Source organism: Oryctolagus cuniculus, chromosome 20 (assembly GCF_051225735.1).
Source record: "Oryctolagus cuniculus isolate XC-2025 breed Fujian yellow rabbit chromosome 20, ASM5122573v1, whole genome shotgun sequence".
Lineage (NCBI taxonomy): Eukaryota > Metazoa > Chordata > Mammalia > Lagomorpha > Leporidae > Oryctolagus > Oryctolagus cuniculus.
The window spans coordinates 18,880,901-18,894,928 of record NC_142886.1 but is presented as its reverse complement, the minus strand read 5'-3'; the positions used below and the strand labels follow the sequence as shown (position 1 = coordinate 18,894,928).

The following is a 14,028-nucleotide window of genomic DNA, read 5'->3' as shown; positions in this document are numbered from 1 at the left end:
ATGTCCAGCTGCCTGAGGCCTTTGGCTTTGTGGCCCAGGGATGATCTCTTTCAGCCACAGCCAAAGGGGAAGTTTCTGAAGACTTAGGGGGAGAAAGCACAACCATTAGGAATCCACATGAATTCACCCAGAAGAGAGGGGAGCCGCCAGTTGCATTCTTTTTTGGTGGGAGTTCAAAGTCATTGCAGCAGGCAGCAGAGTGGGGACCTCAAGGTGCTTTTCTTTTTTTAAAAAATTTTTAAAAAATTTATTTGAAAGAGTTACAGAGGAGGGGGGAGATAGAGAGAGAGAGAGAGAGAGAGGTCTTCCATCTACTGGTTCACTCTCCAAATGGCCACCACGGCCAGAGCTGAGCTGATCTGAAGCCAGGAGCCAGGAGCCAGGAGCTTCATCTGGGTCTCCCACGAGGGAGACTTGAGTCATTCTCCACTGCTTTCCCAGGCTGTAGCAGGGAGCTGGATCAGAAGTGGAACAGCCGAGACTTGAACTGGTGCCCATATGGGATATCTACACTGCAACCTGGGCCGTTAACCTGCTGCACCACACTGCCAGCCCCAAATTATAGTGCTCTTAAGGACAATGAAGCCTGGAAGACAACGTAATTGAAGCAACTGGGGATGTGTTGAGTGACTCACCTAAAATCTGCCATTAGACAGACGGACATCAGCCTGGACAAAGGTCCCATCAGGGTCCCAGAGTCTCCCCATGGCCTTTCTCTCTTGCTCTTTTTTTTTTTTTTTAAAGATTTATTTATTTTATTTGAAAGGCAAAGTTGAGAGAGAGAGAGAGAGATCTTCCACCTGCTGGTTTACTCCCCGGCTGGCTTCCTGGGTTGTGTGTGCACACCACACCTCCTACACGCTGACCCTCCATCAGCCCTGGCGACCCGTGACGGGCCACATCCAGTAACCGTAAGCCACCCCCTTCAAGTGACCTTGGGGAATCTTTGGAAATGCTGATGTCCTTGGGCTTTGGGGTCAGGGAGATCTGGGAGTAACCTCTTAGCTGTTTCTGGCTCTGTGACCTCAGACAAGTCATTTCCATCGGCTATCTTCAGCCCTGGGATCCTGGGCAGGTGGGGGGGTCCCAGAGCGGACAGTGACCCCGGTCCTGCCCTCAGTGAGCTTTCCACCCTGACCGGTCTCCTGTTCCACAGCCTGGGGATCATCACAATGTCCTGTGTTGTGTTGGACTCAGGCAGGAAGCCCAGGGCTGGCTTCCTTTCCACTCTCTTCCTTCCAGGAAGCTCAGAGCTGCTGCTGTTTGTGGGAAACCCTGGGTGCACAGAGAGCCCTGTGGGCCCTTTTGAGAAGTATCTCCCCCTCTCTCCTTTCAAAAGCTTACTGAACACAAGGGCTGTCCATCACTCCTAAGCATGGCTGCCCTGCCACTCGGTTCAAACCACCCACTCACTAATTGCCTCTAAGAGACCCTACACACAATTTGGTGGCAGTGGGGGTGGGTGAGCAGGGTGCACAGTGTGGTGGCAGGAGTACCATGGCCACTGTCTCTTATCAGGCAGCCCCCCCACTCCCCCCAATATCTGTGGTCCTAGGTTCTGACTCCACAGAGTCCTTGCTGCCCTCCTGGATTGGATGAGAGACCTTCCAGTTATCTGGTTTTCCAAGGTTCAGCTCAAACAGCACCTCCTTTGGGAAGCGTCGCCCAGTGTCTCCCCTCGCCTGAATGTTCCATGCACACAACCAAACACTGTCAAGGGTTGGCCTCGCTTCCTGTGCCCTCTCCTGTATCCCAGCCACAGAATGAATCCTTGAGGGCTGAGGGCAAGTGTTCTGAATCTGATTCCATCACATGGTATAGCTCCATTTGGGGGAGACGGCAGGTGTCCAACCGAAGCTTGCTGTTGGATTCTTCTTCAACCTTCTGTTCACAAACCCCTTTGTTAAGAACAGGAAGAGTGAACACCAAGTTAGCATCGATTCATTAAACTGACATCTTGCAAAGCATCTCAAACCCATGATTCAGAAACCAAAACCAGCCTACAGGCTCGCCTGGAGGGGCCCACACAGGGTTTACTCTGTTTTTGTTTTTAATTGTGGCGAATATGTTTAAGAACAGGGGATTTTATACAAAACGCTGGACTTCTGAGCTCTCTTAAATCTCCACTGAGAAACTGAAACTGAACTTGGCTGCCCCCGTAGATGGGTCACCACGGGCCCCGGCCAATGTCACTCATGTGGGTTACTGCCAGCCCCTCTAGGCTTTTGAGTTTGCAATCCATGGCTTATTAATTTAAAGGCTGCTGACATCCATAAGAACCCCATGAGATGTCGAGCTTGGAGACACCTGGCTTCCCAGGGTCATTTCTTCACCCATTGTAGGATGTGTCCCTCCAACCCTTGGCAGCCTGACTCTTTCTCCTCCTCGTGCAACTAATTCTTAACTCCCATTATGGGTTCCGTACCTCCCATCAGTCTTGTTGACAGCTGTGCTGGCAGGCAGGCTGGGCACCCCCACCCCAGAACCCTGCCCAGCTTTCAGAGAGCACCGAGGTGGGCAGGTGCGTGCCCCAGCAGGGCGCGGCTCCAGGTTGAGCACCGAGGAGCCCAGCAGCTGCTCTCCATGTGTCGGTTCCCAGGCAGGGGGAGGCTGTTTCGGGGAGACCACCCACTCCAGGGCTGGGCTGCTTCACCAGAACCCTTCTTTCAAAGACACCCCAGGCAGTGACCCTCCGCTTGGCCCTGTGCAGTGACCTGAGGTTGCCCACGCTCCCAGGGCAGTGGGGACCCTGCTGAGGTCCCGTTTCCTGCCCTCCGTTTCAAAGCTGTCCATTCACCCTTCCTTCTCCTCCCGCCCTCCTCTCCTCCCCGGCATTCTTTGCTTCTTGTTTATGTTGCAGAAAACATCTGCGAGAGTAAATGATGAGATGAAAGATCTTGGCAAAGGGCTATTTTTCTTTGCTTGGCTAGAAGGCGGGCAGATGAAGACTTCAGCCTCACCCCCGTCTTCCCCAGCATGACTCCCTCTGGCAGCTCGCGGACAGGGGAGAAACGGGATCTGAGTGAAGACAAACCAGAAGGTGGCCCAGCCAGCCCCCAGCCCCCAGTCCCCAGGCGGGGGAGTTGCTTTTCCAAGGGACAGGCGGGCCTGGGGGCCTGGAGGAGAAGGCACCGCAAGGGTGGAGTGGAGGGAAAAATCCGTGTGTGCCTGCAGCTGGTCCGTGGGAGCCTCCCCACCGCTGCCCTTGACCCTGGAGGCACACCCACACCTCCTCCACCCTCCCGCCGCCAGCCTTCCCTCCCCCTCGCTCCTCTCCTGAGTGGCTGGGCAGCCCAGGGCCGCACAGCCAGGGCTTCAATCACGCTCCCTCTTCTGGCTCAAAGGAGCTGTGTGGCTTCCAACAGGTTAGAAGCTTCGCCGAGTCTCGATTTCTCCGTTTGTAAGATGGGGTAATTGTACTTACTTCATAGAGCTGTAGTGAGGATGAAATGAAATAAGAAGACAGGCTGGCATTGTGGTGTAGTGGGTTAAGCCGCCGCCTGCAGCACTGGCATCCCATATGGGCGCCAGTTCAAGACCTGGCTGCTGCACTTCCGATCCAGCTCCCTGCAAATGCACCTGGGAGAGCAGCAGAAGCTGACCCAAGTCCTTGGGCCCCTGCATCCATGTGGGATACTTGGAAGAAGCTTCTGGCTCCTGGCTTCTGCTTGCCCCAGCCCTGGCCATTGAGGCCTTCCGGGGAGTGAACCAGTGGATGGAAGACCTCTCTCTCTCTCTCTCTGCCTCTCCTTCCTCTCTCTCTAACTCTGGCTTTCAAATAAATAAATGAATCTGAAGAAGACAAAGGAGAGGAAGGGGAAGGGGAAGGGAGGAGGAAGAGGAAGAGGGACGGGGAGGAAGAGGAGGAAGAGGAGGAGGAGAAAGCAGACAGGCTTGGCACGTCAAGCATGGTGACAGTGTGGGGACAATGGTGATCCAAGGGGTGGGAGGCAGCGGCGAGAAAGCTCCCGCGGCCTCGCGGTGACTTCCGGAACCTCCGTCCTCCCCTCTGCACTGCAGCTCCTGCCTTCCTGCTCAGTGCAGAGGGGTGGTGACGAGGGCCCCGTGAGTGTCCCTGCCGCACCAGGGATGAAGGGGCCGTGGGAAAACCAGCGTCCCCAGCCTGGCGGGGCTGTCTCACCCCGTGCCTGCTGGCTCCCCCAGCACCTGCCGGCTCTCCTGCCCAGCCGTTGTCACCAGCAGCTCTCGTCATCCAGATGAACCCCCGGTGCCGGGCTCCATGAGGACAGGCCTGCCTGTGCTGGGCGTGCTGGGCCCCAGATCCGTGGTCCAGGCGGCTCCTCTGACATGGCACCAGCCTCTCCAGGCAGGGCTGGCTAGGAGACCCCTACAGAGCAGAGCGGAGGAGGTGAGCAGCCCGGGAGCTGTCCCCATCTCACCTCACCTGCTGGCCCGGCTCCACGCCTCCCTCCTTTTCCTCTGCCTGGTGCTCCTGTTGGAATCTTGCAGGGGCTGCAGGCTTCTCCGAAGGGGGAGGGTCAGATCCTAGGAGTTCTCTGGTCCCTGGGACTATGGCGAGGCAGCTGTCATTTGGGGGAGCAATGAGCAGATTTTTCCCTCCACTCCACCCTTGGCGGTGCCTTCTCCTCCAGGCCCCCAGGCCCGCCTGTCCCTTGGAAAAGCAACTCCCCCGCCTGGGGACTGGGGGCTGGGGGCTGGCTGGGCCACCTTCTGGTTTGTCTTCACTCAGATCCCGTTTCTCCCCTGTCTGCGAGCTGCCGGAGGGAGTCACGCTGGGGAAGACGGGGGTGAGGCTGAAGTCTTACGGGATGGGACTTGGGACAGGTAAATCTTCGCTCAGGTAGGAAGGAGAGAAACTGGTCTTTGGGCACCAGCTTAGGCGGAATGCAGCAGGCAAGAGGAGCAGGGCAGGGACTGCCTCCTGCTGGCGTCATCCATGCCCAGCCTGGCTCCCCTGGGCTCCCCGGCAGATCCAGGAACCCTTGTTCATGGAGGATGAAGCCGGGTGCACAGAGCGAAAGCTACAGCCTGGAGACCTGTGCCCGCCCCAGACCCAAAGTCAGAGGTTGGAAGCCATCAGCCTGGCCTCTGTAGAAGGAAGGGCTGGCTGGACTAAGAGGAGAGTTGGACCCCATCTCTACCCCCTACCCCAGCCCCTGCCTACAGTGTTTATTTATTTATTTGAAAGGCAGAGTTACAGAGAGAGAGAGGTAGAGGCGGGGGCGGGAAAGGAGGAAGAGGAGGGGAGAGAGAGAGAGGTCTTCAGTCTGTTGGTTCACTCCCCAGGTGGTCCCAATGGCTAGAGCTGAGCTGATCCGAAGCCAGGAGCCAGGAGCTTCTTCTGGGTCTCCCACATGGGTACAGGGGCCCAAAGACTTGGGCCATCTTCTACTGCTTTCCCAGGACATAGCAGAGAGCTGGACTGGAAGAGGAGAAGCTGGGACTCGAACCGGCGCCCATATGGGATGCCGGTGCTGCAGGCGGCGGCTTTACCCGCTACACCACAGCGCCGGCCCCTACACAGTGCTCTTATTTAACTACACGCTTAATGGGGTTGGGGTGGGGACTGAATCCCCAGAGGTCCAGCCACATGTCACCGCTAAGTTGCTGTCCCCAACTGAATCTGGCTTCAGAGCCCAGCGTGCCCTCCCAGATAGGTTCTTGCTGTCCAGGGAAGGTGTCACCAATAAAATGTGGCAGAGCCCAGCTCCTCGGCCGCAGCAGCCATGGCTCAGTGCTGAACAGTCACACGTGGGGCCGGCAGCTGCCCCACTGGTCAAGGAAGCTTCCATCTGTGCTGAGAGAGCTGTCAGCCAGCACGGGGCCTGGACGGCACGGAGGAGCTATCTTGTCTGGGCTGTGCAGTCTAAACCCTAAACTCATCTCTACACCCCTCCCCACCAAAGACAGGGGCTGTGTTTGTGAACGGGGTCTCTGGAGAGCAGAGGAAGCCACTGACCCTTGGGGGCTGGCAACCAGGAACAGAGTCCCCTGCCTTCCTTGCATGCGTGTGTGTGTGTGTGTGTGTGTGTATGCATGCGTGCACAGGCGCACATATGTGCACACACAAGCAGAATCAGGCCTGCCTGGTCCCTCTCCCACCCCCCATCCCAGGCAGGCCCAAAGGTCACCCTGCCGGCCCGCAGCCGCCTTCTGCGTCAGCCCAGCCTCTGAATGGAAGGCTGTGAGCAGGCTCCGTGCCAGGGCGCAGGAGAAAGGGGCTCTGTGTGGGAGGCCGAGAGCTGCTCCCAGCCCCGCACACAGGCCGGCTCTGTTGCTGCTGCCCAGGGAGGCTGGAGCCGGGCAGGGCAGGGCCCCGGCTGCACACATCAGTGTCCTGGGGGATGGACCCTGATCCTCAGTCACCCCTTCCAGGAAAGGGGCAGAAGCAGTCTGAGAACGAGACAAAGGCTTGTCCGTGGCCGGGGGGTTTTGGGCACGTGTCTTTAATGGAGTTTCACGGTCCCACAGGGAGCTAGCTGGGGGCACCTGTGGGCCTCGGGCTGCAGCGTTTCAGGCCCCAGGCCACTGGTGGGGGGCCCTGGGGGTGCCGCCTGCACTCAGGTGAGCGCATCACAGGTCTGTCCGAAGCAGCGAGGGGCTCAGGTCTGGTTTGGCACCCCCTTTTCAGGGTGCTGCCCAAGCTGGCCCATTCCTTTGGGTTCTCTATTCAACTGGGGGCTCTCGCAGGGTAGGGACTGTGTTCTGTCCCCTGCTAAAAGCCGGCACCTGGACCAAGCCTGACTCTTAGAAGGCCCTCAGCAGAGCTTAGATGGGCGCATGGGTGGCTGTGGCTGGCTGTGGGCAGAACCCACGGTGGATCTGCCTCGGAGAAGCAGAGACAGTAGAGGCTGGGAAAGCATGAAGGTGCTTCAGGGAGACTGGTAAAAGCAGAATTAAACTGTGAGCGTATCGTGGTGCAAAAAATAAAAATTGAAATCCACGCATAGTTTTTTTTTTTTTTCATATCTGGCGTTTACAGAAATTTTTTGAAGATCCCTGGTGCTGGCGCTACCTCCTCACTGAGAAACAGAGAAAAGACAGCAGCGATCGGTGGGGCAGGTCTGGGTGTCCCCCAGGTCCCTGGATCTTAGGAACCTCCTCTCTTCTTCCTTGCGCCCTCGGGCCTGGGTGTTGGAAGCCGTAGGCACACTCCAGGGCTGACTTCCCGGGAGTGCCCCGCGGGTGGGCGTCCCTGGCTAGCCTGGGGCTGGGCGGAGACTGTAACCGGAGCAGAGCTGTGTGTCACAGGGGCCCGTGCTGCACAAGAAGACCTCCGCCTGGATGAACCAAATCTGCCCATCTCCCCCCACCCGCTTGCCCTCGCCGCTGACCTGCACAGGTTTGCAACTCATCCCGCGTCCTCGGATGCTGTTCCTGCTATCAGATGATGAAAATAGAGATTGGTCTTGAAGAAAGAAAGGAGCTCCCTTCAGCCCCTCCTGCCCACATCTGTCTGAGCCTCCTCCCTCCCCCACCACCATGTGTTCCTGAAACCTGGGGCTGTTCCAAGTCCTAAATGTGCTGGAAAGTATATCCCTGAGCAGCTGCGAACCTGCTCAGGCTGCCGCGGCCCCGGGAGAATCAGAAACCAGGAGATAGGCCGGCTAACAATGCAGGCTCTGTTCCTGTGTTGAGAGCGAGATCAGCATGAGCACCGGAGCCAGGGGCAGGCAGTGAGCTCGCGTTCGCACACGCACGCACACACACACACACACGCGCGCACCCTCACCATTTGCCTCCTGCCACTGTCCACCCACCTTGCCCACCCAGGGTAAACGCCGGGAGCGGAGTTACCTTGCAGGCCCCAGGCCATCACGACCGGCCAGCTGGGCTGGCTTCCTTGCCATTGCCTGCACCTTGGTCTGTGACCTAATGGGGAAGCCAGGGAGAGGAGTTTGCACAGAGCCAAACGGAGTGAGACCGTCTTGAGGTTTCCCGCGGAGCTGGGGAACCACGACGCCAAAGGGGCTTCTTGGAACCTGACAAGGTTTTTGGGAAGCCTGTTTGCAGGAACCAGACACCCTGGAAAAAAAAATAACTAGCAGGCAAGTTGCAAAGCAGGCCCGGTCACGGAGCTGGCAGCTGCTCAAGGCCGCGGTGGAGTCCGGGGTCTTCCCATCAGGCCTCATTACAACCACGCACGACCCTGGCCAACTGCGGGCCGCAAGTGCCAAGCAGCACGGGGGTCCAAACCACCCACAGAAACAGCCCTGTTCACACTCGCCACATCCTGCTAGGTGGCGCAGCGGCGGAGGCAGGGCTGCGTCTCTCTTCCAGTCGCAACTGGAGAAACTGAGGCTCAGAGCCACTTGACCACCAGGTGCTGGCAGTGACAACATTTAACCAGCTCCTAGTGGCTGGGTCCTGTCCGCCGGGTGCCTCCCAGGTGCCTGGTTTAGAAGCAAACAAGGGAAGGATGAGCGTGGACACTCCCCAGTGCAGGTGCAGCCCCAGAGTTTCATCTTCCTGGGCAAGGTGGGCACGGCCCAGAATGTTCCCAGGACAGAGATAGCCCTCAGCACTGACACTGACCGTGCTTTCCCTTACTCTGAGGACCAACTGCAAGCGTGCAGGTCACACAAGGCCCCCGTTAACTGGGGCCAGCTCCAGTCCACCCTCATCTCCTTTGGTCCTACCCAGGCACCTGCCATGCCAGCCAATGGATGCCCCCTCCGTTGCACCTGCTGCTCCCTCTGCTGGAGTATCTGCATGCGGACTTTGTCTCTGCTGGGAAAACTCCTACCCATCCTTCAGAACACAGCTGAAGGAAGTGTCCGCCGTTGTGGCTCACTTGGTTAATCCTCCGCCTGCAGTGCCAGCATCCTGTATGGGCACCAGGTTCTAGTCCCAGTTGCTCCTCTTCCAGTCCAGCTCTCTGTTGTGGCCCGGGAAGACAGTGGAGGATGTCCCAAGTGCTTGGGCCCTGCACCCCATGGGAGACCAGGAGAAGCACCTGGCTCCTGCCTTCGGATCGGTGCAGCTCCGGCCGTAGCGGCCATTTAGGGGGTGAACCAACGGAAGGAAGACCTTTCTCTCTATCTCTCTGTCTCTCTCTCTCTCACTGTCTAACTCTATCTGTCACATAAAGAAATTGAGAGAGAGAGAGAGAGAGAGAGAAATCCTACCTGCTGGTTTACTCCCCAAATGGCTGGGATAGAATCAGGGGCTGAGAGCTCAATCCGGGCCTCCTATGCAGCTGGCAGGAGCCCAGTTACTTGAGTCATGGCCGCTGCCTCCCAGGGTCTGCATGAGCAGGTAACTGGAGTCAGGAGCTGGAGCTGGGGTTAACCGAGGCACTCCGATGCGGGGTGCGGATGTCTTAACCACTGGGCCAAACAAAGCCTGCTTCCCCAATTCTCATTCTTACCTTTGTATCTCCAGTAGTTGGCCTGAAGAGGCTTCCAGTAACTCTTTTTTGAGAATGAGCAAATGAACAGACTGACTTAATAGTAATGCACTCTCTACCTGTAGGCCAGGAGTCCCTTGGCGACCACTGAGTTAGGAAACAGTGATCAAGAACATTGAAAAGGAGGGAATCACGTGTGTATGAAGGGATGTCTGTGGAAAAGTAGAATTAAAAATGTCTGTGGAAAAGTAGTCTGTGGAAAAGTAGAATGTCTGTGGAAAAGTAGAATTAAAAAGATACGTTTATTTTGGTGCAAAAGACTTGAAACCCACACACGGTTTTTTTTTCATAACACACATGTTCCCTGAGCCATATGAGTCACATGTTTGCTGTCAATGCAGAAAGGGGCCAATAGATCACCTCAAACAAGGCATCAACACACTCCACACTGCAGTGCTTCTTGTTAAATTATGGCCCTGGGATCGGAAGGCACTGGGTCCAGGAGGCCGGAGCTGTAGTGCAGTGAGGAAAGCCGCCACCTGCAACACAGGTATCCCGTATCTGGAGCGCCGGTTCAAGTCCCTGCTGTTCTGCCTCCCATCCAGCTCCCTGCTAATGCACCTGGGAAAGCAGCAGAGGATGGCCCATGTCCTTGGGACCCTGCACCCACGTGGGAGACCTGGAGGAAGCTCCTGGCCCTTAGCTTTGGCCTGGCTCATTCCCAGCCATTGTGGCCATTTAGGGGAATGAACCAGTGTATGGAAGAAGTGTGAGAAGCAGATGAGGAGGAAGGAGGCTCAGTGGTTTCCGGGAAGCCTGGGAGTGGAGGTCTGGGCAAGAGTCCACGGTGGCTTCTTGCTGAGGGCTGGCAGGGGGCTCCAGGCTTTGGGTTTTGCCTCTAGAATTTTCCTTTGAACAGGAAAGGCAGGAAAGATAGGAGGAGCCTGGGAGGCAGAGGGCAGGAGTATCAGGTGGGGGGAGGTGAGAAAGAAGGAGGGGGGAAAAAAAAGCAGGCGCAAAGAGGCAGCTGGAAAGACATCAGGAAAATGCCGGGGCTGGATGGCGAGGCGAGGCATCTGGAAAGCAGACGGGCTATATTTAGACTGCCATGACTTGCAACAATCTGTGCAAGGGGAGAAAGGAAAATGTGAAGTTGGCGTTGTCGCAGGGAGAGAATTCGTTGTAAGACAGGAACGGCCCGGGAGGGAGCCAGCCCCGCCTGGGGGCTGCAGCCCCGGTCCTCTCGGTCCTCTCGGTCAAGGGCGACCGAGAGCGAGCGGTGGCGGGCGGGGTTGGCCGAGCCTCATCTGCTCCTGACTGGGGGCCCCAGACGTGCCCAGGGCTCCCCGTGGAGAACGCGGGGTGCATTGCTGGGCAAGCTGGGCAGCCTGCCCAGCCCCACCCCAGGGTGCTTCCACCACCACTCAGGGTGCTCTCTGGAGAAGCGAGGGCCGAGGCGGGGAGCTCGGGGCTGACCCTAGGAATCTGTATACATCGCCGAGGCCTCTCTCCGGCTGGATTATAAATAGAGGATTAGTTCAAAGCAGGCAGCCTTTTAAAGAGACGGCCGGGCGAAGCCAGCAAACCGAATACAGTCAAAGCTTGTTGGGTCCCTGCCGGTATATTCCAAATAGCGTATCAGGCACAGCAACAGCACCGCGGCGCCCTGGCGTCCTTCAGAGGATCGTCTGGAGCTTCCAGCCGGGCCGCAGGGAAACCTCTCAGATCCAGAGCCACACAAGTCATTTTGGGTTGTCCTTTTAAACATCGCATCGAAAACATTGAGTTGATTTGGATGGAAATCTTAAAAAAAAAGTCACATACTCACTAGGGTTTTTTTTTTTTAATTTGACAAATAGAGTTAGACAGTGAGAGAGAGAGAGAGAGAGAGAGAGACAGAGAGACAGAGAGAAAGGTCTTCCTTCCATTGGTTCACACCCTAAATGGCCGCTACAGCTGGAGCTGCACCGATCCGAAGCCAGGAGTCAGGTGCTTCTCCTGGTCTCCCATGTGAGGGCAGGAACCCAAGCACCCGGGCCACCCTCCACTGCACTCCCGGGCCACTGCAGAGAGCTGGACTGGAAGAGGGGCAACCGGGACTAGAACCTGGTGCCCAACGGGATGCTGGCGCTGCAGGCTGAGGATTAACCAAGTGAGCCACGACGCCGGCCCCCACTAGGTTTTAAAATACAGAATATACTGACTTCATTCCACCTCTTTGCTCTGGGGTTGCTGGGTGTTTATGCCACTGGTGCCAAAGCATTTGAGATAATGTGGGTTCCTCAAACACGCATGGAAATAGAATTCAAGAATTGGTTTATTTGAGGGCCAAATATTTTTGGAATCTACGCCTGTGAGGGGGTCTTCAAAAAGTTCATGAGAAATTCCTACTGTGAAAAATCTATGCAGAGATTTCAAAATTTTTTGGTACCAAAACGAACTTAGCTTGGGGTGGCGGTGTGGCACAGAGGGTTAGGCCTTTGCTTAAAGGCATCACAGGCATCACATATTGGAGCCCTGGTTTAAGTCTCAGCTGCTCCAGTTCTGATCCAGCTCCCTGCTGACGTGTCCAGGAGAGCAGTGGGAGACCCGGATGAAGATTCTGGCTCGTGGCCCAGTGTTGGGGTCACTGTGGGGGTGGGCTGGTAGATAGATCTCTTTCTTGCTTCCCATCATGCTCCCTCTCAAATAATCTTTTTTTTTTTTTTAAATCTTATCTTTTAGTCCCCCTTCGCCATGAACTTTTTGAAGACCCTGGTATGCGTAGTATTGTATCTATGCATATTGCTGCGCTCTGGCGATTCTTGGTTGAATTTGTTTCTTTTATTCCGCTCTGGGTTGAGAAGCGGGGTGCACACATCTGCTGAGATTCCGTGTGAATGCGAGGTCGGCAGATTATGAGTGTGGAGCTCTGCTGTCCCTGCCCCGGAGGCTTTATCCCAGGTTTCTCACCAGCAACCTGGGCAACACAGCTGCTCTGGGTTGGGTGCTGTTTCAAGTACACCTTTGTGGGCCCACGTAGATCATTTTGGCTACTTAGATAGGCCTTTTTTTTTTTAATTTATTTATTTGAAAGTCAGAGTTACACAGAGAGAAGCAGAGGCAGAGAGAGAGGAGAGAGAGGTCTTCCATCTGCTGGTTCACTCTCCAATTGGCTGCAACAGCCGGAGCTGTGCTGATTCAAAGCCAGGAGCCAGGAGCCAGGAGCCTCCTGCTGGTCTCCCATGCAGGCACAGGGGCCCAAGTATCTGGGCCATCTTTCACTGCTTTCCCAGACCATAGCAGAGAGCTGGATCAGAAGTGGAGCAGCCGGGACTCGAACCGGCACCCATGTGGGATGCCGCACTGCAAGCAGTGGCTTTACCTGCTACGCCACAGCTCTGGCCCCTTGGACGCGTCTTGACTCACCCCCAGGTTCTGGGCTGACTTTGGATGGTGAATACCTGGTCACTGGGCTTTGGGCAGAGCCTGTATTCCCCAGGTCCAGGCAGGCAGGAGGGTTTTCATGCCTGCATTTGAGACTGTGGTCTGATTACACCCAACACAGGGAAGAGGCCGCAAATGGTCACCCTGTCCACTTGTCCACTGACGTCTCCTTTTCTGTGTCCTACAAGTGGGTGGGGACTCCAGGCAGGACTGCTGAGAGGCACACGCGACATCAAAGAAGAGGAAGACGCTTTTCAGTGGCACTAGGCTCTGAGTTTGCTCAGAGAAGCAGGATCCTGGATACTCAGAATGCAGACAACAGGGCCGAGACAGCTGGGGAGGGTCCCGGGTCCTCGGGCTGCTCTTGGCCTCTTCCTGTTAGGCAGGGAAACTCTTGCTGTGGATAATCAGGGTCAGTAAGTCCTGAGTGTTGGCCTCTCTCCAGCAAAAGAGCAGACATTTCTGATAGAAAAATTAGGCTTGAAAGGGGGAATGACTATATGATAGTACTTTCAAAAGTTCATAGAAAATGGAATTTATAAAATTTATTTTGCTGTAAGAATTTTTTTAAAATATTTTTCTTTTGAAAGGCTGAGTTACTGAGACGCAGAGGGAGAGAGAGAGAGAGAGAGACGGAGACAGAGACAGAGACGGAGAGAGATAGGTCTTCCATCCATTGGTTCACTCCCCAGATAGCTGCAACTGCCAGAGTTGTGCCAATCCGAAGCCAGGAGCCAGGAGCTTCATCTAGGTCTCCCATGTCTGTGACAGGGGCCCAAGCCCTGGGCCACTCTTCCCTGCTTTTCCAGGCATCAGCAGGGAGCTGAATCAGAAGTGGAGCACCTGGGGCAGGAAGCAGCACACATAGAGGATGCTTTACCCAGCACCCCACAACACTGGCCCCCAATAAATTTATTCTTGGAACCAGAATTCTGAAATCACGCATAGGAGGGATCTTTAAAAAGCTTATGGAAAATGTGTTATGAAAAACTACATATGAATTACAAACTGTTTTTGCACGAACATAACCATTTATTTTTATTTTTGTATTTATTTGGCAGGCAGAAAGAGAGATACAAAGAGAATGCTCCCATCTGCTGGTTCACTCCCCAAGCCTACAGAAGCTAGGGCTAGGCTGGACTGGAGCCAGGCGCAGGGAACTTAATCCGGCTCCTCCACGTGGATGGCCGGGACTCAGCCCCTGGAGCCATCACTGCTGCCTCCCAGGGTCTGCATTAGCAGGGAGCTGGAATCGTGAGTGGAGCTGGGAT

General features: G+C 55.8%; 1 long non-coding RNA gene across 2 annotated transcripts; it reads right to left on the bottom strand.

Moving 5' to 3' along the window:
- Nucleotides 1-752: 752 nt before the first annotated feature.
- LOC138847339 (uncharacterized) lies at nt 753-7,465 on the bottom strand. Of its 2 annotated transcripts, none has more exons than XR_016226784.1 (2): nt 7,317-7,465; nt 753-1,898 (listed from the first exon to the last, which is right to left on the bottom strand). It is a non-coding gene; the product is annotated as an uncharacterized LOC138847339 (long non-coding RNA). The 2 variants fall into 2 exon arrangements; XR_011385083.2 differs by lacking the exon at nt 753-1,898 and adding an exon at nt 5,137-5,404.
- Nucleotides 7,466-14,028: the final 6,563 nt, after the last annotated feature.